Here is a 24061-nt window from a genome sequence, read left to right on the forward strand (position 1 = left end):
TACCCTAGACTCGGGAGACATTGACTTCATTGCAGTCGCATTCTCGGGTTTGCACTTTTACTTGAGTCTGGTGGCAAAACTAATGTGGGAGTAGGCAGACATTTTAAGATCTTTGGGCTTCGATGTTATCCACTTTCTGAATAAAGCACAGATTGACAAGTTTGTACTACAAGGTGGTGATTTGAAAACCATGGTGTAAACAACTAACTTGAGGGCTGGTAGTCGAGGACAGGGCAGGCTACCTCACTCACTACATTTTGGAGGAGATATCAGTCAAGCAAATGGTCCCATGGGAGATTGGTCTTGGTTATTGGCGACAATTTGTAAAAATCGTAAGCCCCAAGAAATCCAGCCCAACCTTTAACTGTCAATCTTTAAATATTTGTGTCTTGGAATTGTTGCGGATTTAATAATTTGTGTGAACTGTCTGATCCAGAGTCCTTGATATATAGATATGGCATGCATATGTTTCAAGAAACAATGGCCTCCTTACCTACCTTTGCTAATGTTTTCCAGTCCTTCCCTAAAATAGCAAATAACTCCTCTTTGGGGAGACTGAGTGGGGGTCTGTCAACTACTATTGACATACGTTTGGGTTTAGAGGCCTTCTTGTTTAGCAATACTTTTTCAGGATCCTGGCTATAGGGGTAAAAATACCCGAGAACAACATGGAAATCTTGCTCTTCAATGTATACTGAGCCCTGTCAAAACAACAATCTATAAATATCAAGAGGAGTTGTCGTTAATATTGGATTCTTGGCTGAGTTCGGGTCATGCCTCAAATATCATAGCAGGTGAAGATTTCACTGCCAAGTTTACAGCTGAATTTTGCAATTTAAAAAGCATAGTGCTGAATAAATAGAATATTGAGTTGGGGGGAATCATGGTGTGAATTTTTGGGAATCTGGTGGTGCCTAAGGTGGAAGATGCAAAGAAGTCAACTCACACCTGGTTAGGGGAGTATCTACATTTGGAGGTAGCCATGCTGCTATTACTGGCTACCGGGTCCGGGTTCCTCGAATGAGGAATTACTACGCCATTCCAACCTTGGAGGACCCGGTAATTCCTCATTCAAGGAACCCGGACCCGGTACATCCCCATTCCCATTCGAGGCCCCATAGGGCTCAATGGAAATGGGGAGGGTGCTAACAATGGGCCCGTTAATCGTTTTTAGCACCCTGGTCTACTTTCGGGGCACCCGTTAAGGCGGCCTTAGCGGGTCCCGTGAGCAGAACTCGTAATTAGGCGGAAAGTGGTTGACAACTCTGGCACCTTTACCGGCACCGTTAACCCCTTGCCCCCTAACTCATAATGACCCCCACTGTTTTTGTGTCCTTGTCTCTGGTCCCCTATTGTTTGGCACAATCTATTCTTAACTTGTATTCTAGGGACTATCGTCCCCTATCGATTAGGCTAGCTTTCGAACTCAAAATAATAGAATTTAGACCCTGGTTTCCTTTACTAGAAATATGCAATATAGTACTATGGGTGAGATGAATGACCTCCCTATTACATAGATTTACTTCATAAATATGAGATGCTGCAGGAAGATCTACTATGCAAAATTCCTTCTCGAGTAGAAATATGAATACTACAGTGGCAGAGTGATTGGCTGATGTGATGCCGAGGGGTCTGATATTCATTCAGAACAATCATGTATACCAGTATGATGTAAGGTTAACAAAAGCCAAAAAAAACTAAAAACACCCAGCTTCGCAACCCCCACTTCTGTCATTTATCAGAGAAGAGGCATTTGCCAAAAAAAGGAAAATCAAGCAGCGATACACAAATTACGTCAAAAGCATGAAATTCCAATTGCGTGTTAAAGATGGGCAATTGACAGTCATACTACAACCAAAACATTGATGGGTGTAAGGTTTTGAATATATCTGAACCACTGGAAATGCTATGGAAACCTTCCATACCACCGTTCTTTAGCCCATCTGCGCCATTGCAAAAGAAGCTCCAGCTATTTGGGCTGCACTGACACTTTTGGGGTGGGACCAAGCCTGATTTCATATGGTCTTTCCCCTTCTGTAACGCCTTGGCTAGCTTTAGAATTATGGTCTGGAGGGTTGACGAGAGCAATGCCAGAGGTTAGGATTAATTCCAAACCTTCCAGCCATCATCTCATTGCTTTGCATAAGTCACTCTGAATGGGACGGGTATGCCCAGATGTGGGATCTGAGCCTGCTCGGCCTAGAGACCCAAGAGACTCCTCACTGATGACGCCCAATGAGGCTGAAACATATCTGGGTGTTCTTGTGGGCTCATGCAAAAAGGATGTGACGTAGCAGTTCGGGTTGGATTGCCCCTTTTGGGGTGAGACCAAGTCTGATTTGCCTATGGTCTTTCCCCTTCTGTAATGGGTAGGCAGGCTGAAGAACAATGGTCTGGAGAGTTGCTCAGAGCAATGGCAGAGGTTAGGATTAATTCCAAACCTTCCAACCATCACCTTTTTTTTTATTGGCAGTCAAGCATCTATTAAAACAAGATTTACAGCAATTTTGGAAACTAACTACTAAATGTGTTGAGAAAGAGTTGGTGGAGGAAGTGTCCATCGTAAGTGAATATACATGGATAGCATACTACGCAACCACTTTCAAAGACTCAGGGACGATTGGGATGCCTGATTTACCAAATGACATATCGCAGGCTATCGCATGACCTCGAAGATATAGAACTCCTTTTAAAGAAAAGCAAAGGGTAGAGGGCACTGGGTCCTGATAATTTAGCTGCAATTACATTAAAGGAGGACGGAGTAATATGGGCCCCTATTTTGGCTAATTTGTTTAAGTAAATTCTGGGAACGGGAGTGATGCCCCCCTCATGGAGCATAGCTTACATTCTACCCATGTATTAAAAAAGGGCAATATGTCTAATCCGAACAACTATAGACCTATAGACCTATCACTTTAGACCTGTGATGACATCAGCAATATTTTTGCGGCCGTGGTCCTGAAGGAGCTAGAGCTCTGGGTTAACAAACTTAAAATTCTGGTTTCAAGCCAGATTGGTTTTGTTTGAATGGAACCTTCCTTTCCCCTATTCAGGCCTAGGTGGAGGCAAGTTCCATTGGCACAGTCTGTATGGCCTCGTGGGATCTCACCAGTGCCTTTGATACAGTCAGTAGAAACATACTTTGGCATAAGTTGATATAGAAAAGGGTGCCCACTCCATTGGTAAAACTGTTATTTCTACTTCATCATACTACATCTGTGAAGATCAGGCTCTCAAAAGAGGGCTATTTGTCTCATCCTATTAACACTACATTGGGACTGAGACAGGGATGCCTACTTGCTCCTCTTCTTTTTAACATATATCTTTCAGATATAAACAATTTAAGGGAAACTGTAACCTCTCACCCCATCAGACTTGGATCTCGACAATTAAATCGGTTGGCTTTTGCCAATGATTTATTATTCTTTGACTTGACTCTTGTGAGCCTTCAACGCAAGTTGATAGCTTTTACTAGCTATGCATTAGAGAACAATCTGACTATTAATGCTAACAAGTTTAAAAAATGGAACCCTAAGGTGATGAGGTGGGGAGTGGGTAACACCTTTTTGGCCTTAAACTCCTCAATGCGACACTTGGGCATCAATTTAACATCTAAGGAGCCTAGAGGGGCAGTGGAAGAATCTCTGAGAACAAAACCAAATCCTTTCACTGCTCAGTTTAAGAGGCTGTGCATTTCTATGTGCAGTTTTTCCCTCTTGTTTCGCGAGCATTTATTTTTTTTTTAACAATTTTTTATTAACTTTTTACAACCATAAATCAATAACATAAAAACAAACTTTGCGGTATATGTTATACATTTTATGTAGCTCGTATCATATTTAAACCATACCCGCTAAAAAACCCTTTACCCTCCCCCTCAACAGCATGAGCCTATTCCATTTCGCCGTCCACCATATCCTCTAGGGATGTATCCTCTTCCGTGTCTCGGGAGGTATCATCTCCATTTAACCTTTGCTGGGTAGACCCCGGTAATGTGGCCACTAAGTGCATCCAGGCTGTCAATGTATCCGCCTCTTCCTCCCCCCCTCTATTGGCTGCCTCGGTCCATACTGCCATTTCAGTTTTAGCCCACATCTTAAGATCATTCCACCAAACCTCTATCTTTGGTCTATTGCACGCTTTCCAGCCCATGGCAATTCTTCGCTTAGCCAGTATATAAGCCAGGTCCTTGAGTTTACTCACATGCTTTAGCTTGCGTGGTCTAGGGAACCTCGCATCATGCATGCCCACACCAACTCTATTCTAAACCTTCCAGCCATCACCTCTTTGTTTTTGCTATGTCACCCTGAGTGGGACGGGTATGCCCAGACGTGGGTCCCGTGCCTGCTGGGCCTAGTGACCCAAGCTACTCCTCACTGATGAGCCCCAACAAGGGCGAAACATGTTTGGGGATGCTTGTGGTCTCGTGCAGAAGGGATGTGGCCTAGCAGTTCGGGCTGGACTGCCCCTTTTGGGGTGGGGCCAAGCCTGATTTGCATATGGTCTTTCCCTTCTGTAGTGGCTTGGCAGGCGAAGAACGGTGGTCTGGAGGGTTGCCCAGAGCATTGCCAGTGGTTAAGATTAATTTTAAACCTTCCAGCCACCACCTCTTTGTTTTTGCTATGTCACCCCGAGTGGGACGGGTATGCCCAGACGTGGGTCCCGTGCCTGCTGGACCTAGAGACCCAAGCTACTCCTCACTGATGAGCCCCAACAAGGGCGAAACATGTTTGGGGATGCTTGTGGTCTCGTGCAGAAGGGATGTGGCCTAGCAGTTCGGGCTGGACTGCCCCTTTTGGGGTGGGGCCAAGCCTGATTTGCATATGGTCTTTCCCTTCTGTAGTGGCTTGGCAGGCGAAGAACGGTGGTCTGGAGGGTTGCCCAGAGCATTGCCAGTGGTTACGATTCATTCTAAACCTTCCAGCCATCACCTCTTTGTTTTCACACCAACTCCATTAGCATAATGCCTTTCTCTGCTAAATGCTGGGCCGCTTCTTTCCAGAATTCACCAACTTCTGGGCATGCCCAGAACATATGTGTCATGCCGGCATTCACTTCTCCACATTTGGAACATGTTTGTATTCCTGCGTTCTTAAATCGGGCTATCTTCTGGGGGGTCATGTACGCTCTGTGAGTTACATATAGCTGGATTTGTTGGAGCCTTGCATTCCTGGACACCCGTTTATGGTACCTTTAACTTTCACCCATTTCCTTTTCCCAATCCCGTTTTAGCTCGTAAACTTCCTTCCCCACACTAGCCATCAATAGTTCATAGATGCGGGAGACCTCATGCCCCCCCTCTGCAATGTAATATATTGTATCTATACCTGTGTCTGGTTTGTCTTCCAGCACTATCTCAGACCATGTTTCTTTCACCCATCTCACCAATCTTGTATATGTGATATATTGCCGAAGATGTAGGCCCGTTTCTCCAACCAGTGCATTAAATTCCAGTATATTCCCATCTTGCCATATATCTCCCAATGTTGCAATACCCACCGGTTCCCAGTATCTACGTATCATCTGCCACAGTTGCACATCCCCTTTGGTCAGTGCCACTAGCAGTACCTGCGGGGAGCAAGGGGTAGGGTTTTCCATGGCTTGGCAAGCCTTCCGCCACATTTGCCATTCCAGTTCCAGCATTCTCGGGCACCCCTTTAGTTCAGCTTTGGGCTGCCATATCCATTCTTTCAAAAAACTGGAGCACAGTCTGACCCCAGTAGTCTGGACTCAGCTGTTGAGTTTTCCGATAGCCACCTGGCCACATATTGTAGCTGGCTGGCCCAGTAGTAGATCTCGAAATTGGTGAGTTTTATGCCACCTTTATCATGTGTATTCTGTAGTTTCCACAGGGCTGTTCTATTTCTGGTGTTGTGCCAGATGAAGCCTCTACATATGCTCTGGAGTTTGACAAAGAACCACCTAGGTATCAAATATGGTATGTTTCCCAAAAAGTGTAGCAACCTAGGTAATACCACCATTTTCAAGAAAGCCACCCTCCCTACCACAGCCAATGGGAGCTTAGCCCAGAATCTCATGCTGTTCTCAATGTTTGCCACTGCCTTTTCTGTGTTATTCTGTGTTCATTCTCAATAGCATGGTAGATGTCTATTTCCAGGTATCTGAAGAGTTTGATCTCCCAGGGTATTTGTAGATTGGGTAGATGCTCTTGTGGGATCCCTTTATATCTACCTACGGGGAATATGCACAACTTTTTAGCGTTGACTGCAATACCTGAGAGCAATGCAAATTGTTCCATTACTTCTAGGATGTATTGCAGGTTTTCCTCCGGGTATCTCAAGAATAGTAACATATCTGCATATAATGATATTAGATGTGGCCCTCCTTTGGTGAAAATCCCCACCTCTCCAGTTGTCTTAGGTATATAGCTAGGGGCTCTAATGCAAGAATATATAGCATATATATAGCATTGGGGACCAGGGGCACCCCTGTCTGGTACCTCTGCTGAGTTTCCATCTTTCTGAGATGACCGCTCCTGTCTTAACTCTGGCCAATGGTGAGCTATGCAGTAGTCTAACCCATTTCAGTTATTCGGGCCCTTTTCCATATTACTGTAAATCTGCTATCAGCCACGGCCATTTAAGAGAGTAGAAGGACTTCACCGCATCTAAGGACACAATTGCAACTTCTTGTCCCACTCCTTCTGTCTGTTCCATGACCCGGTGAAGTCTCCTGAGGTTATCGGATATGCTCCTGTGCGGAACATATCCCGTTTGATCGGGATGAATAAATTTGCTTATAATCTCTCTCAGTCTCCCCACCAACACAGCTGTGAGAATCTTGCTACCCTGGTTCAGCATGGACAGCGGTCTATACGATCTGCGATCCATGCTAAGTTTATTAGGTTTGAGGATCGGGACGATTATCGCCTCCCGCAGGGATTCTGGCAACATTCCTATTTGAAGAGCTTCATTTAGCCTAGTCAGCAGCGAGGGCAGCACTTCCGTTTTATATGTTTTATAGAACTCACTAGGGAGTCCGTCCGCCCCTGGGGCTTTGCAGGTGGGTAGTGCCTCAATCACTGCTTCTAGTTCTTCCAGTGTGATTGGGCCGTCTAAGTTCTCTCTCCTCAGTATTTAATTTGGCCAGGCCAATGTCCCCTAGTGTCCCAATCGCTCCCCTCTGAGTCTTCATACAATCGTTTGTAAAACTAAAGGAACCCTTCATTTACTCCCTCTTGGGTATCAAGTATCTGTCCTTTCTCCCTATGTATTGCTCTAATCGCCGGTCTTGGTATCTAGCTCTTCTATAACCATGCCAGCAACCTCCCCAGTTTATCTCCACCATTGTGCTGTCTCTCCACATATTTCCTGTAGTTTAAGTTACATGGGCCCTCATTACGACCTCGGCGGTAGCCATGCCGCTATTGGCGGCATGGCTGCCGCCGAAATCGCGCCGGGTCCGGGTCCACAGAATGAGGAATTACCGGGCCATTCCGAGTTCGGAAGGCCCGGTAATTCCTCCCTCCAAGGACCCGGACCTGGTCTTTCCCCATTCCCATTTCAGCCCCCAGAGGGCTGAATGGGAATGGGAGAGGGAGCAAACAACGGGCCATTACGAGTTGGCCCATTGTTTGCTCCCTCTTCCCCTCGCAGTACCCGGTAAGCACGCCTGGTTTGACCAGGCGTTACTTACCGGGTCCCGCGAGGGGACCTCGTAATGAGGCGGTACGGGGTTAACGGCGCCGGAACCTTTTACGGCGCTGTCAACCCCGTACTGCCAGGGTCGTAATGAGGCCCATAGTCTCTCCCAGTGCTCTTCACATACCTGCCGTAATTTATTTATGTTGTCAGCCCCTTCCAAAGTATTATCGTCTCTCCGCTTGACCGTCTCAAGTTGCGCCTCTGCCTTCTGCAGCCCTTGCAATATATCTCCCTGCAGCCCTCTGGATTTTGCTATCGCTGATCCTCTTACCACCACTTTAAATGCCTCCCGTAGTGTGCCAGCCGATTTTACTCTCCCAGTATTGTTTTCAAAATATTCTACTGTTTCCTCCCTCAGGTCCTCTCTAAACACTGCTTCGGCTCTCAGCCGCCACGTTGGAATTCTAGCTCTGAGTGTTTGTGCTGCCATGTTAAGATTAGCGGTGAGTGGTCTGAGAAGACTCTCGCTCTATATTCCGTTCACTACTTCTCCAATTATCTCTGGGGAGGCAAACAGATAGTCCAACCGTGTGTGCAAATTGTATGTGGCTGAGTAATGCGAGTACTGTCTATCGTGTGGGTGTTGTAGTCTCAACATGTCCTCTAATTTAAAGTCCCTCAACAGGGTTTTCAGGGTTTTGGCTGCTGGGGTGTGTTTATCTAATTTCTCGTCTGACCTATCTACCTTGGGGTCCAGCGTGCAGTTGAAGTCACCTCCCCATATGACCGCACCACCTAGAAATGGGCTAATCTTACTATATAATGTCTTAAAGTAGGTCACAGTGTCTTGGTTCGGGGCATATGTATTAATGATACATACTTCTCTGTTTTCTATCAGGCCCCGTACCGCTACTAACCTCCCATCTGGCTCCACCGCTGATTGTAATCTCTGAAAGGGGGCATGCAGTGCTACCCAGGTAATTACCCCTCTGGCATACGCCGAATATGTTGCCCCCACAGTGGGCCCTTTCCATTTCTTCCTTATCACCTCTAGTTTTTCTTTGGTGAGATGGGTTTCTTGTTATAGAGCAATGTCTACTTTCTGCCTTCTCAGGTACATCATGACCTTATTTCTCTTCAAGTAACTATTTAGCCCCCTGACATTTCAGGTAACTATAGTGAGGTCTCCCATCATTAATCCATATCCAGACCTGCCACTATCCTCCTTTTTCTTTTGTATCTTAAGTCGCGGCGCGTGGACATAGGCTTGTTTCCTAACTAAAATCACTGCACACTCCCCAACTCCCCTCCCCCCTTCCCGTTCCGAACTGTTGCCCAGCTCCATCCCTGGATCTCAGGCCCTCCTGCATTTAGTCCCTACTCAGCAATGCCGGTGCTAGGGACACAGCAGGGGGTTGCCACACAACCAGCAACCCAACTAAACTAACACTAGGGGCATATGAGTTAGTCCTTCGTGCTTCCTGCAATTGTGCATCCTTATGCTATGCTCGCACAAATCTACATGCTTAGCCCAGAGCTTAACATTTTCAAGGTCCCCATTGCTCTATCTTATATTCAAGTCCCAATGTCACAGTTCATACAGCACCTCGGTTTCTGGATCCGATGCCTCACTTATCTGTTCCGCCCTCCTTGTGGCTGTCTGTTTCCGACTGACAATTCTGGGCATCCAGCCATTCTGTCGCATCCTCAGGGGTCTCAAAGAACAAGGCCCTGTTCTTAAGGAACACTTTCAGTTTAGCCGGGTACATCAGCATGTATCTGTAGCCCGCTTCACGCAATCTCTTCTTCATCGTCCCATAGTTCAGTCTTCGCCTCTGGACAAAAAGAGTATAATCGGGTATGCCGTGATAGACGCGGAAGCTCTTCGTACTGTACCTCCTTTCCGGTAGTGTTCCAAGATCTTCTCTCTGTCTCAGTAGTTCAGTATTTTGGTAGTTATAGGCCTAGGGGGGGGCACCAGGGGGAGGTTTCTTTGTCAGGGCTCTGTGTGCCCTGTCGACTGCAAACCCTTGGGTAAATGCTCCTCCTCCTATTTCTTGCAGCAGCATGGTCTCGACGTAGTCCGTCGGGTTAGGTCCTTCCTCTCCCTCTGGTAGCCCCACTATACGTTTGTTATCCCTTTGGGCATGCCCTTCGGCCTCTTCTGCTCTATTCTCCAGATTGCTTACTTGTTACTTTAGTATATGGATTTCCGAGGCATGGGATGCGCCTGCTTCTGTGTTTGTGGCCATTTCCTTCTCCAGTTCACCTGTGCGTTCTGCTGTCTTCCGTACGTCTTGTCTAAGTAAGTTGACATCCTCCTGTACTGCACCCACTTTAACTTCCAGCGTTGCTTTGAGTTTGGCCATGGCTGCCTCTAGTTTGGTTTCCCATGATACTTTCAGATCTGCAATTGCATCCAGGATCTGCTGATCGCTACGTGTTGAGGTTTTGTCCATTTGTGGATTCCTTTCCTTGCTTCTTGCTCCCTCCGCTGGTTGTAGTATCCTTGTGTATTCCTCCAATGTGGGTTGCTTCTCGTTCGTTTTGGGCAGCTTGGATGCCATCCCGGTGTTGCTGTATGTTCTGACATTTGAGTGCGTTGGGAGGCTGGTGCTTGGGTCTGTATGAGGGTTTGCAGTCTCGCTTTTTCTGTATCTCCCTGTTGTTACTTAGGGTCCTGGCATCAATTAGCCGCAAATCCTCTGCCTCTATCTTGCGGCCCGGAGCTTTTCCGCGCTCTCAGCGGGGGCTGCAGAAGTGGTGGCCTAGTTGTGTTTGATTAAGGTCTGGCATATATAACTTCCTTATTGCATCTTTAGTCCGCTGTCAGCGGGGCCCACATTCAGCCTATATGTTGCTGTGCTGCGGTGTTGTCCTTTAGCTCCCGCTCACCTGCCCATGGCTGTTCCTAATTCATGAGCACTGTCTGCTGTATTTCTCGTGGATCTCTGCATGAGTGTCTATTCCACCTGTATTTGTATGAGAGACCTGGTGGGCTGTATCAGCTGGCTCACATTTTTTGCGACTTGGCCCTATGTTGCGCTATCAGTGTTTTATTGCTTAACACTGCAAAACGCAGGTTGCAGGATGTTCAGTGCACCTTCCAGCGTCTTACGCTGTCATATGTTCGGGTGTGCTTATGCGCAGCCGGCTATGCGTTGCTTCCGTGGGCCGTTCTGCTCCTATCAGCCCCTCAATGATACGTGACACTGTGTTGTTTCTCCCTTGCGGTTCACCCGGTGCCCTGGCCAGTGTCCTCCGGTGTACAGCCACGCGTCCCCACTGTCCTCTTCAAGGTGCCTATTATGTACAGCCTCAGCTGTATCTCATATGTTCTGGTACTATCCCAGTTAGTCTTTTTTTATTGGCCCCGCGGTTCTATGTGTGTGTCCCACTTCGGTTTTGGTACCACAGATGCCCTGTTTGGGCTTTCTTGTGGTCTTCAGAGCATGTGGGCTACCATCTTGTGTCTCCTTGAGCGTCCTCTTTTGGCACTGCACCCAGGGGAGTAGCAGTACCTTCTTACTGTGTTTTCCTGGCATGTTTCGCTTTGCAGTGTGTGGTCTGTTGCACCCGCGTTATGTCGCAGTTCCTCATATGCCTTCCACTTATAAACCTATAACTGTCCTCATCAGTATTTGTGGTCAGATCCCCAGACAAGTGTTATTGGTGTAGCGGCTGCCTATTAAGGTCCAGCCGCTGTTTACGCCGTCCTCACAGGCTGTGTGTGTCAGGTTGCTCCGGTGCAGCAGTGCGGTCTTCCCTATCCTGAGGAGCCCGCTATCTTGTGCCCCGTTTCCTGCGGTTTCGCAAGGGACCTGGTATTCTCGCCACCGGAGCCCAGGATGGTGCCTCTGTGCACGCTGTCTGTGCCTGCCGTGACTGTATGGGCACACTAATTTCTGCTTGTGTACCATCCCCCTCGGCTAGCAGTGTGCGCACTTCTGTGCTTTAGGAAGCACACATGTACTTTTTTTAATTGTTAGCAGTCCGAATTGAGCGCTTCGCCATCGGCTTGCAACTGTATCCCTTATTTATGTCAGCACCCGCTCTGTATATTGAGAGCACGCTTCTTATCTGCAACTTTGTTGCACCTGACCTCGCTGTTACTTTATGTCCTACGAGCACTAGATGTTAATGTGCTCTGTGCACCTTATATCCATCCAAGCTCTCCTTAGTATAATCGGGGCTGCTCCCCGAGTGCCGCGCTGCGCTTTGGAAATGACCCAAGCGGCAGCGCACGCTTCCTCGGCTGCCACGTCCAGTTGCCAATGGGCGAGCCGCGCCTCTCCTCACTCGCTGAGCCCCACTGCTAATGTCACCAGGCACCGTGATCCACCCGCGCATCCACCAGCAGTCATCTGGGGCAGTCTCTCTCTCGGTTTCGCTACAGCATTTCTCGGCAAGTTCCGATCTGCTTACATTGATGCTCCACCCTAGTAAAAAAGAAATCCACTTTTTGGATTGTTTGGGGATTGCTTCTGGATTGTTTTCAAGCTGCAGATTTTTTTGGGATTTATTTTGGATTTTTGGGGGATTTTTCCAAGCAAGGATTTATTTGTCTTGGGTTAGAGGATTTATTTTTGATTTTTACTGACTTGTTTCTCAGTAAAAACAATCCACTAACACTAATTGGCAGGCACACATTTTTACAGGATTTATTTTGGATTTTTTGACAAGCAAGGATTGTTTGGTCTTAAAGTGGAGGATTAATTTTGGATTTTTTTCAACTTGTTTCTCAATAAAACCAATCCAGCAACACTACACATTTTTACTGCATTTATTTTGGATTCTTTTACAAGCAAGGCTACATTGGATTTTTTCCAACTTGTATCTCTGTAAAATAGGCACATATTTTTACTGCATTTAAATGTTGGAAAAATAATGTCAAACTAGTTTCCATTTTGGTTGCAGTTATTTAGCAATTTAATCTGGTTAAACATTTCGTAGAGTTTATGTTTTATTTATTTTGCATTGTATTGGTGCAAATTACAAGACCAACTGCACTTGGCTAATTTCTCCAGTAAATAATGCCTAGTCGCTAACATTCAGGGTATACCAATTTGCAGCAATGGGTAGAAGAAATGGCTAACACCTCTGCCATCCCATCTCCCATCGCGCTGCTTTCTCAAATGTGTGTGACTATGAAGGGCTCAGTGGCAGAGCTTGCACTGCTTAAAAACATACAATTTGAGAGTTGCTAATTTACACCTGAGGTGTATGCATGATTTGTTTCAGCAAGTTTCTGAGCCACTCTTTGGCAGGGTTTTTATTTGGAAAAATAAGTTCATGAGAGGAAATTAATTTTTGAAGGTTTAGGTGACAGGTCCTCCTCCTACTAGTGTTTCTTGCCAGCGCCATCTATTGGCTGCCCATGCCCTCAATAATCTCTATGGAAGTTCCCACCCACCACTTGCATCACCCCATCCAAAATCACATCCTCCAGGGATTTCTTTGTGATGGCTCTCTCAAGCAATAACATCAAACTTCACACTGTAAAAGCCTGCCATCTGAGATGTAATGCCTTAATCAGAGTTGTAAAAGCTCATCTGGTGTAACAAAAATGTCTTAGCCAAGTGTGCCTTCAGCCACTTCATTTATAGGAAGCTTGCATGTTCTTGCTCTGAAGTCCTGTTAAAACATGTATTGGCAAAGCCAAGAGTTTTGGCTTGTGTATAGGCATTGTATAGACAATTGTCTGACATTACTATCATATGGCCGGTTACTTGCACTATTTTGCAGCTGTTACCATCAATGGCTAGTTAATGCCAGTATGGCAGTGTCTGGCAAATGCCTATCCCATGCCCACACCAAAAACCAAACAGTCGGCATTGCCAATGCTTCTTTTATTATGCTTCTACCTCAGCAGCCTGTGCCCACTTAGAGCACCCGTCCACTGCCTCTGCAAGCACATTTCAATGCCTCAGTTGGCACCTGGTCCCATTCTGTGTTCACCTGCACCACGCCTCTGTGCACCAGCAGCAGCTCTTGTGTTACCCAAGACAGTTTGCACCCTGCTGCAGCGGCCGCTCATAAGATACACAGTGAGTACAGAGCTCATCTGTACAGCGTGTTGTGGGCCCTTGCGGACAGTGGTCGAAGTGGGTGGGGAGTTGGGAGTGGTGCGCCTCTACTTATTTGTTTTATGATTTACTCTTCCTATACTTTTATTTGAAAAAGAAACCATTTCGGAATGGTTTTGTTTTAAAATTAAAGTGTAGGAAGATGTTGAAATGTGTACTTTAGTGCACTGCACTGCATTGAATATTCCCTTAAACAGCAGGTGTGTTTGTTTGGGGGTTTGGTTGCTCGTGGGATGGGGCATGGCGATGGGGGTTTGTGGGTAGAGGGGGGCTGGCTAGCAGGGAACATAGCTCCACTACTTCTTTTCGTGCACTTCGACCACTGCTGTATACCACCCCCAGCTGTATATTTGTTCTGTTGTTACCTCTGAAAAGTGCTCCGTTATGCATCTGTATCGTTGTGTACCTCTGTAATGCCCTGTGCTGTTTTTCAAAGCTTGGTCAGCGCTTAATACACTCCATAATAATCAAATAGGATGTAGTCAGACTGCATTCTGTTCAAACGAAATTGGTATGCATTCAATTTGAAAGGATGTTTGGATTTAAAAAAATAAGACTATACAAATCTCATATAACACAGTTACAGTTATTTTTATTTATAAGCCATGATGCGCGGATGCGCCCAGATAGCGGACAGGGAGTATGAGCGGGGCCGGCTTGGATGAAATAGTTGCACGTTGTTAGGCACTTTGAACATTTTCTATGGATGCTGCGAGCGACCGTCTAAATTGACTTTAAATGCACATTATGACCGTGTGTGCACACTGGCTTGTTTAATCTACATGTTGCGCTCGGCGCACATCCCACTTGGGATTTATATATGCTCTGCCATATTCATGCCTGTTGCCAGAAGGCCTTTCTGAGATGGCCGTTTGCACGTTTATTTCGAAGTTGTTATTGTGCCTTAATTTCTGGACCAGCTCCTGCCTCCCTCTCCCATTGGTTGCCTTGGCCCCCTTTAGCCAATGGCAGCAACCGGGTGCCTGTGAATGCCCCCTTTCACCACCCCTGCCCCCTGTGTGCCTGTGAATGCCCCCTTTCACCACCCCCACCCCCACCCCACGTGTGCCTGTTAATGCCCCCTTGCACCACCTGCGTGCCTGTGAATGCCCCCTCTCACCACCCCCGCACCCTGTGTACCTGTAAATGCCCCCTCTCACTACCCTTATGCCTGTGAATGCCCTCTCTCACCACCCCCCGCATGCCTGTGAGTGCCCCCTCTCACTAACCCTTCAACCCCGCGTGCCTGTGAATGCCCCCTCTCACCACCCCTGCACCCTGCGTGCCTGTAAATGCCCACTCTCACTACCCTTATGTCTGTGAATGCCCCCTTTCACCACCCCCCTCGTGCCTGTGAATGCCCCCTGTCACCACCCCCAGCCCGGTGTGCCTGTTAATGCCCCCTCGCACCACCTGCGTGCTTGTGAAGGCCCCCTCTCAGCACCCCCGCACGCCGTGTGCCTGTGAATGCCCCCTCTCACCACCCCCTCCCCCGTGTGCCTGTTAATGCCCCCTCGCACCACCTGCGTGCCTGTGAATGCCCCCTCTCACTACCTCTGCACCCCGCGTGCCTGTGAATGCCCCCTCTCACCGCCCCGCACCCTGCATGCCTGTAAATGCCCCCTCTCACTACCCTTATGCCTGTGAATGCCCCTTCTCCCCACCCCCGCCCCCCGCGTGCCTGTGAATGCCCCCTCTCACCACCCCCACACCCCGTGTGCCTGTGAATGCCCCCTCTCACCACCCCTGCCCCGTGTGCCTGTGAATGCCCCCTCTTACCCCCCGCCCCGCGTGCCTGTGAATACCCCCTCTTATCTTACCACTTACTCATATAATTTTCCCTCACCTCTGATAATAGTTTGTCTGTCCCCCCCTGTTTTCCCTTTGTCTTCTCCTCCCTCGCCCTCCCCAGCACTACCTTGGTTAGTCGCTGACCCTTAAGATAGTCATTGTTTTGTTACCTCTCCCTTTCCCTCCTCCACCTCCTCTGGTCACTTTTGCACTGCAACAATTGTCGTCAGGCATAGTAATGCTACTGCTAGTTTTGTCTCCTTTTTTTCTCCCTCACCTCTCCCTTATTGCTCCATGCACTTTATACTATCTGATATGATATGATAGTTTTCTTCACATTCTGATTTGTTTCAAGGACCTGTAAGAATGTAACTGTTTTTCTCCCTTGTTACCCTCACTCCTTGAAGCACTTTGAAACACATTGTGTATAGGCTTTATACAAATAAACAATCATTCATTCATTCATTCAACACAAAGCAAGATGTCAAAGGGGCCGCAAAAGCGCAAGATGTTTTGGTGAATTGTGAAATGATGTGAACATACCATGTGTTAGAAAATTAAAATACAATTTTAATAAATCATTTTTATTGTAATTTGTCTTTATTTAATATATAGTATGTATGTGTTTTCTGTATGTTTATGATATTGTGCTGTTTCTTACTTTTGAAACCTATCCACAGCCTTGCTGGTGGTTTATTTTTCTGTTTATTTGGATGGGAGTTTCTTTGTTTTGGGGTATTTTCGGAAGGACATGCAGCTTGTTTTTCAATTCCGAGTTCCGACCTCGGCGACCTGGCCTGGCAACAATTGCAGCAATGGCGAATGATGAGGAATCGAGCGTGGCGGCTGAAAAACAAAAGCCTTAAGGTAAGAATCAAGGTGATGCGCACGTGTTTAGGCTTATTTATTTTATAGTGCACGTGTCTCTCAGCACACGAGGGGAGCTTGATTTATGAGCTGGCACACGAGGGAGCTGCCTTTGTTCTGCTCGTCGCTTGATCTCGCTGTAGGCACCGTGGGATGGCTGAGTGGGGTGGGTAGCAACACGCCAGAAGTTCAGGAACAATGTTTTCATAAGTGGGTTTGTTCTAGGAGATGGAGATTGTGGGGCTTGTCCCATTACAATGGACACCCGTCCGTCCCTCCCTGAGTCCCGCGGCTCTGGGGCAAAAAAAACACACACGCACAATAACGGCCGAAAATCACAGCGCTTCTCTCCGAGAGAGTTGGAAGGGAGACGGTGGGAGGTTGCTCAATCTCCCTTAACATCGATGTTTACTGGGAAGTTTGCCGACCACGCAGCTGTTAAATAACATTAAGCGACACAATAACGAGACTTTAACCTACAATTAAATCCGCTGCTATGCAATCAAAGAAATGAACGTTTGACTTTATTTTGTACATGATGCTTTAAAATACTCGCACACTCGGGGTGGCCCTTCTATGAGTGCAATTACCAATGTACATATTGAGATTTTTTTGACTGAAATCACGACACTTTTTTTTTGTTCTGAATCTAAAAATGGTATTTGTCATGTGTAGTGTCCACGCTTTCTCTTAGTGTATTTTTTATGATGAAGTTATCATGTTGATAAAGCAGGGACGGTTTGGAGATCTGTTTTTGTTTGCAATGCATGTCAATATCCTTGTAGTGTACCCGTAGTACATAGAGAAAGCAACAGATTTCTTGATGGGTAAACAGTCTAGCAAATGGTGTACCTTTGAACTGGTTCCCTCCCCAACCTGTAACTCTGCACCCCCTCTCTATAACCTTCCAAGCACACCCTTAATTGCCTGTCCATATTATAGTGCCTCATCACAGTATCCCCTTGTGTAAAGTGCTCTGTTGCCTCACAGCTAGGTGTGGGCTACATGAACTCCAGCTCATGTGCAAAATAACTCCAGGCAACACAGCAGCTAATCATGGCACCGCCCCCCACCCCCTGCTGAGCTCTTGCGAAAGAATGATAGTGTTAGAAGCCTAGCACAGAGTACATGGAGGTGAACCTGTGTCTAAAGGAACTAGAGGGGCATCATCTAGGGTGGGGGTCTGCAGCCTGCGGCTCATCAGATGTTTTGGACTCCAACTCCGATGACCCTTAACCAATGCCTTTGCTGGCTAAGGCTGATGGGAGCTGTAGTCCAAAACATCCGGAGAGCCAAAGGTCGCAGACACCTGATCTAGGGATGCCGACGGTTAGGGACATCCACCAGGGTCAAGGTACATTTACACTGGGGTAACGGGGCTCGGCAAGGGTGCACAGAGAATGTCATTTTCAAACTCACAACTGGACAGCGCTGTTTTGTATCACTTTGGACTCAACACACATTCCTGGATTAGGAGACTTGGCATGGGTGCAGACATCTGTGAGGCTGAGGTTCATACTAGGAGCATGTCTTGGCTGTTGTAATAGGAGGGGGAGGGGAGCAGCATCCTAGGGAAAGAAAAACTCCAGTGAATGCTGAGGAAGCGCTGCCTGCTTGTGGGGAGATTGGAACAGACACAGTGCACAGCGCCATTACAAACAACATGATGCCCTTTGTGTATTGCAAATATCACAAAAAGTGTAACAGATGTTGCGAGGGACGACGAGAATATGCACACTGCTATGTTACATCAAACCACTGAAGAGCAGACACTGAGTGCAGTATGTAGTTTGCTATATAGACCGGTGTACCATCAGAACCGGGTTTCCCAGGTCCCCCTGGGGTAACTTTGGACACTGAGTGCAGTGTGTAGTTTGCTACAGAGACCGGTGAACCATCAGAACCGGTTTTCCAAGGTCCCCCTGGGGTAACCATGGACACTGATCGTATTCGTTATTATTCAGGTTCACGTTTCCACACCTGCCAAATCTCGACTGTACCCCTTCAAACGCTTTTCACCAGTGCTAAATCCAGACACTTCGTGTGTCAGGAGAATAGCGGTAACTCTGCAGACGTTCTTAAACCTCAAAATGGGTTGCAATTAAACTCCAATAACCAATACAAATATTTTCCTTGGGACTTGCAGTACTGAAATGCGACATTTCACCTTTAGTTGGTTGTTATTTTTCATCAGGTTATATAGCGTCCACTGCCAGTTTCCCTAGGCACACACACTCGTGCTCTGCAGGTCATTAAGGTGCTCAGGTTGCAAACGCATATCTTTCATCAGTGGCAGTGCCTTTCATGTGCATGATGGAACATTTCCAACTCAAAGAGCTCACAAAACACCAGTTACCTTGAAAATCTGTGCTAGTTAAAGTGGGCAACACAAAGCGCCCATGTATCCCCTTAATTGAAGCTGTAAACGGGCCACTGGTGTAATAAAAAATGTCTTAATTAGCAGTACTTTGCTTGCTCTTTTCAAACTTTTTACACAATCTTTTTTGCATTTCAGAATGTATCCATGTTCAAGCCAAGGAAATGGGCTTTCAGGACTCTCTGCATCCGAGTACAGAAAAGCCCTCCAAAATAAAATTGGCAACTACCGGATGAAGAAGGAGCCAAATCTGGTCTTTTCTACACAAGTGTAGTTGCGCATCAAGGGAGTCCGATGTGCTCCCTTACTGTTTGGTCTCGACCTGGATACTTTTATGACTCCCTGGACTGGTTCTGTGTCCCCTCTCCCCCTTGCTCCCTGGGCTGTACCCCACCAGACTTGCTTTCCCCCTGGGCTGGACCTGGATACTCATGTGACTCCCTGGACTGGTTCCAGTTCCCTCCTCACCCATGCTCCCTCGGCTGGACCCCACCAGACCTGCTTGCTCCCTGGGCTGGGCCTGGTTACTGGTGCGACTCCCTGGACTGATTCTATGGCAAGACAGGACTCTCATATTATGCATTACAATCTTTACTGAGAACCACAGCAGCAAAGAATGAAAAACTTTGTAAAACGAAATTTTTTGTAACATAACATTATAATAAAGCAATGGGAAACATCCCAGTCCAACATGGAGGGCAGGTCCTGCCCTGGGGATAGCCAATAGGGATCCAGCCAGTCCCATATAGGTCCATTCCTCTATCCACTCCCCCTCTTTCTTTGCTGCTGACCCACAGCTAAGTCACACCTATGGTTTTTTCCTTAGTCTGTGTGGAAGAAAGTTGTGGAACGTTAGTTTCGGGAAATAGCGTTCGAGAGAACGCGTTCCTTTATATGGATACATTGTGTTAATGTATTTGGTTCCTCAGGCAGGCAGCGTGCGTTTGTTTATTTAGCCGCCGCGCGCCCCTGAGGTGATTTCGTTTAATTACTGGAGCGTGTAGAAAGCCCGCTCAGCGTTTCAATTGTATCGCGTGCAGCCGGGAGCTGCACAGTTTGTTTGTTTAACTTCCTTTTGACCTTTCAGATGCGAACGCGCTCGCGTTCCTTTTTTTTTCCATGTGGGCCTGAGAGAAGGCCGGTTTAGTGTTTCCTCTGTATTGTGAGCACGCGGCAGTTAAGATACTTTCTGACTGCGTGCTGTTTCTGTGAAACTCACTGGCACTCGCTTTAGGCGTGCTGTTTTACCAGAGGCAAGGTTGGCGGTTCGAGCCTGCTCTCCGCCTCTTATTCTGTTTTTTCCATATTGTGCTTTTCTATTTCATTTTGTTCATATTTCCATGTGTAATGTTTAACAGAGTTGCAATTTGTTTTTTCATTGCCCTCACACGCTGCTCGCGTGTTTGTCTGTGGGATACAGACTTTGTACATACTCTGCCTGGGTGGCCCTTCCAAGAGTTTGTGGCACCCCGGTTTTGAAGTGAAAGTTTCAGTCTGCTTGGCTTCTGTTGGTTCAGCAGAGACCCTGCTGTTTTGTTTATACCACTTTCATATATATATATTTGAATTTTGTACCGAGTAAGACTGGTGCTGTCATGGATAAAGGAGTGCTCCCCTCCTCTGCTGATGCCAGCACACAAGTGCGCGCTGCCAAAAAAAGTGATAAAGTGGTTGATAATTTGGGGGATCAAGCCTGTCATGCCCAGCCTTTGGTGGCTCAAGCTATTCAGTCCTCTCTGGACTCGGCTTTATCTGATTTAAATAATACCTTGGCGTCCGCCTTTGACAGGTTGATTACCCGTATTGCGGTTTTTCATCCGTCCCAGGATGCTGCCCTATCTACGGCATCCCAAGCCCCCAAGAAATGTAAGGCCAAAACTAAGCATACCCAGGGACAACTCAGTCCCATAGTAGCCATATCCCCTAAGAGTAATTTAAAGCGAGGATGGGTTGAATCCGGTCAGCCTATATCTTCTACCCCCTGGCCGGCCCCCGCGCCTTGTGCGCCGGTGGAGCTCCCCATTGATGTCTCCTCCTCTGACAGTTCAGATAACTCTGATTCGCCCCCTAAGAGGCAGAAAAGGAAGGTGACTTCAGTAGCCCCTCTGGAGGGCCCCCTGCTGGATGGTAGTGGGGTTCCTTTGTTTGATCCTGCCCTGATACAACACCCCAGGTCAGCCGAGTGGCAACCCTCTGAGGAGGTTTCAGCGTTCCTCAAGTTCTGGATCAGACGTCCTATGGCCAAGGAGGATCGTAATAAATTGCGGTCGGAATGTCCCAGACCTTTGATCGCCGACAAGGTGGCTCTGGCGCCAGAAATAGACCAGTCTATGGCGGCTTTTCTTTCCCAGAAGGGGAAAGACCCCAAGAAAGGGGTCGATAAAGCGTGGCGTAGTTGTCAGGACAGACTGTTGGACATATTGGGTCCAGTCACGCAGATTTTTGAAATGGCAGAAGAGGCGGCGTCCTCTAATACCCTGATAGATGTTGACGCATTAAGGGGTTGGATCCAACGTACGGCATGCCTGCTCGGCAATGCTAATGCCTCCATTTGTAGGGAACGGGGGAAATCTTTATTAATGAGGTTGGATTCCAAATTGGCAGACATGTCTGAGAGGGAAGGTGGCCCCTCAGCTCAGGGTAATCTGTTTGGGGATTCCTTTCTGAAAGATTTGTCAGCATATGTGCACACATTTACGGCGCTGGATAAAGCGCAGGTTAATATAAAAAAGGTTTTTGCCCCAAAGGTTTTTAACAAGGCTGGACGAGGTAGGGCCCGCTCCTCCGGCCGGTTTTCCCAGGGCTCCTCCCGTCCCCGTCAGTTCGCGCCTCGAGGCGCATACCATACCTCCTCTGCTCGAGGAGCACATAACCAATTCTACCAACAACAAAACTCAGGTTGGAGAGGACGTGGCGGCAGAGGTGCCGGAAGATCAAGGGGGCAAGCAGGTACTTTCTCAGGTGCTAAGTGTTTTTTCCCCCAAAAGTCTAGGTGGCAGACTATCCAGGTTTTTTCCACAGTGGGAGGTCCTCACTTCGGATCCTTGGGTGTTACAAACGGTGCAAGGTTATTAGATAGAATTCTATGCCCCTCCTTGTCAGTTATCCATTCCCCTTCCTTTGGTGTTCGACGAAGTCAAACAATCCCTCATAGATGTGGAGGTAAGGGATCTCATCTCCAAGGGGGCGGTAGTCCCGGCCACTTACAGGGCCACTCAGTTTCTGAGTTCCATTTTTCTAGTCCCAAAACCGGACCAGTGGTTTCGCCCAGTAATCAACCTGAAGGCCCTAAACTCTTTTGTTGTTTATCACCATTTCAAAATGGAGGGAATTCACTTGCTCAGGGATACCCTTCTCCCGGCAGATTGGATGGTCAAGTTGGACCTCAAGGACGCTTACTTGGTAGTCCACGTCTTTCCCCCGCATCAAGAGTTTCTTCAGTTCCAATGGGGGGGTCGGGTGTGGCAGTTTGCATCCCTTCCTTTTGGTCTGTCCTCAGCCCCGTGGTGTTTCACCAAGCTCATGCGGCCGGTGATGGCTCTCCTCAGATCCAGGGGGATTCGGATCATAATTTATCTGGACGACATGTTGCTCCTAGCCCAGAATTATCAAACCCTATGTTCCCATCTGGAATTCACTGTGACCCTTTTACAGGATTTAGGTTTTGTGATAAATGTAAGAAAGTCCATATTGACGCCTACACAATGCATCCAATTTCTGGGCTTCAATATAGATTCAAAGCTTTGCATCCTCCTTCTCCCAGACAGCAGGCTTTCAAAAATAAGGAAAGAAATTCGTCTCCTCCTCAGGAAGGGGAGGATCTCCCTCAGGCAATTAGCCAGAGTAGTGGGGATGCTCTCGGCATCCATTCAAGCTATCTTCCCTGCTCCCCTTCATTACAGCGCTCTGCAACGCTTGAAAGCCAAACATTTACGCAAGTCTCTCTCTTACTCCCAAATGGTGGATTTGCCGCCGGACGCCAGGTTGGAACTCATGTGGTGGCTCAGGCACATGGAGGCCTGGAATGGCAAGGCAATTTTTGGCCCATCTCCGGATGTAGTTCTGGAATCCGATGCAAGCAGATCGGGTTGGGGAGCCAGGTTGGGCAAGGTTTCCACAGGTGGGAAATGGTCAGAGTCGGAGAAACAGCTCCATATCAATTGCCTAGAATTATTAGCAGGGTCCTTCGCAGTTCGGAGTCTCCTCAAGGATCAGGGGAATTGTTGTGTTCTCCTCCGCATGGACAACATATCTGCGGTAAGATACATCAATCACCTGGGGGGTACCAGGTCCAAAGTCCTGGCGGATTTGGCAAGAGAGTTTTGGCATTTTTGCCTCGACAGGGATATTCTGTTGAAGGCGGAATACCTTCCGGGAGTCAGCAACGAGGTTGCGGATTGGAACTCCAGGCACCTGCAGGACAGGAGCGATTGGATGTTGAACAGGTCTCGTTTCGCCCGCATAGCGTCCCTCTGGGGTCCCCTGACCATAGACTTGTTTGCCTCAAGGCTAAATTGTCAAGTTCCCAGGTTTTACAGCTGGAGACCAGATCCGTTGGCTCTGGCCACCGACGCTTTCCTCCAGGATTGGTCGGGTCCGTTGGGGTATGCCTTCCCCCCCTTTGCCATGATAGCTCGGGTTCTGGTCCAGGTTCGCTCCCAGATGGTGCCTCTGGTTCTGGTTACCCCCTTTTGGCCCTCTCAGGTTTGGTTCCCGGCCCTTCTGGAATTAGCGGTAGATATTCCCCGTCTCCTCCCTCCCGACCCCGGGTTGCTGGTGGATCCGGAGGGTCTCCCTCACGAGTTGGTCTTGCAGGGACACCTGGCCCTTATGGCTTGGAAGATTTCAGCTCTTCCTGGTGCTTCAGAGGACTTTCGCAAGACTCTATGGCAATCATCAGGGACTCCTAGGCGCCCTCCACGAAGGTGGGATATTCCGCAGCGTGGAACAGATGGGTTGGCTGGTGTGTGGCTAGGCACCTCAATCCCATTTCTGTCCCTCCCGTAGAAGTGGTCAATTTTCTGGTAGAGTTGTTTAAAGAAGGGAAAGCCTACAGAACTGTTAATGGGTTTCGTTCTGCTATCTCAGCCGGTCACCTTTTGGTTAAAGGAGAGCCAGTGGGTAGGCACTTTTTGGTGCGGAGAGCCCTTAAATCTATTCGTATTAAGGTTCCACCACAACCGAAGTATTCGGTTCTCTGGGATGTTAATATGGTATTACAGCTCTTTAGGTCCTGGCCTCTTAATGAAGAGCTGTCCCTGCAGCAGTTGTTTGCCAAACTTGCTATGTTACTATGTCTGGTGTCTATTAAAAGGGTCTCTGACATCAGAGCTCTG

Source organism: Ambystoma mexicanum, chromosome 8, assembly GCF_040938575.1.
Source record: "Ambystoma mexicanum isolate Mex_15411 chromosome 8, UKY_AmexF1_1, whole genome shotgun sequence".
NCBI classification, from domain to species: Eukaryota; Metazoa; Chordata; class Amphibia; order Caudata; family Ambystomatidae; genus Ambystoma; species Ambystoma mexicanum.